This window comes from Apis dorsata, unplaced genomic scaffold (assembly GCF_000469605.1).
Source record: "Apis dorsata unplaced genomic scaffold, Apis dorsata 1.3 scaffold_651, whole genome shotgun sequence".
Taxonomy (NCBI): domain Eukaryota; kingdom Metazoa; phylum Arthropoda; class Insecta; order Hymenoptera; family Apidae; genus Apis; species Apis dorsata.
Window position 1 is genome coordinate 388,371 of NW_006263842.1, and position 1,191 is coordinate 389,561.

Consider the following 1,191-nt stretch of genomic DNA (forward strand, 5'->3'; position numbering starts at 1 on the left):
TCGATACGACAATCCGTGTCCTGCACAACCCCTTCCCCGTTTTTTTTCTATCAATCTTCCTTCGATTTCGTCCACGTTCCAACGATCTATTCGAATTGATTCTCGTTGTTAATTCACGGACGGATCGGTTATTTTCCACCGATCTTATTTGATAATGGAAATTTGTGAAAAATTGTGAATATAGTGACGAGAGTTAAGAAATAAAGTAATTATTTTATTGCGAATTTTTATTTATTAGAAAAGGTAATTCAGAAATGGTTATATCAAAATTTAATCAAAATTAGTGAATAGATATGGTTAATAAATTGTCACGTTTAAATGTACAATTGAATATCAATAATATTTTAAAATAAATTTGATGTCTTAATTTTATTTTTATATTAATTATCACATAATTCGTGTATTATGTTTAAGATAACAAGAATAAAGTGGACTAATTTTAAAATGATGATCGATTTATTAAATATAATATACTTATATTTAATATTCGATGAGTTATTTTATATTAAATAGGAAGACGAGCATATTCATATATCAAAATTGTTCAATAATATAAATTAAATATATAATCCTATTTTAAAGTATGGGATACATTAATCTTTAATTTCATACAAAATATAATATTATCTTTTTCTTTTTCTGTTATACATATTCTATTTTATCTAAATATAATGAAATCAATTAAGAAATGACATTAAAACATATAATAACATTATTATTATTTTTTTCTTCTTTTTAAAAAAATTATATTTTCACTTATTATCATCATCTTATCTCGATCTTCATTATTCCAATGATGAAATAATTAAAAAAAAAAAAAAAAATTAATATAAAATCTCGAGCGAGATATATTCCCTTAAATTTTTAATTTCGAAGCGTCTTCGCGTCGAATTCTAACGTACGAGAAAAGATACGCGGTGCAACGAGGAAAGAGGGCTCGATTACTCGCACGGCTGGCGGAGAGGGCTCGTCGGTTATTCGCATCAAAGCTTCCGTTCTTGGCCGTCTCGTTCGCTCTCCACCGTCCCTTCCGGAATCTAGGATGATCTCTCCACAGCGCGGCCTCGTCCCACCGCGTCCCTCCGCGCCCCCTACCACGTCTTTTCACCCGAACAAACCGTTCCCCTTTTCTCTCGTGCGCCGTATGGGCTATCTACCGTATGGGATGAAAATGACTCGAAGCAGCGGCTC

The 1,191-nt window shown here is 31.6% G+C and overlaps 1 protein-coding gene across 9 annotated transcripts in view; it reads right to left on the bottom strand.

The window, feature by feature from the left end:
• LOC102673534 (stress-activated protein kinase JNK) overlaps positions 1-1,191 on the bottom strand; it is a 155,887-nt gene that overhangs the window by 25,063 nt on the left and 129,633 nt on the right. The window lies entirely within an intron of this gene.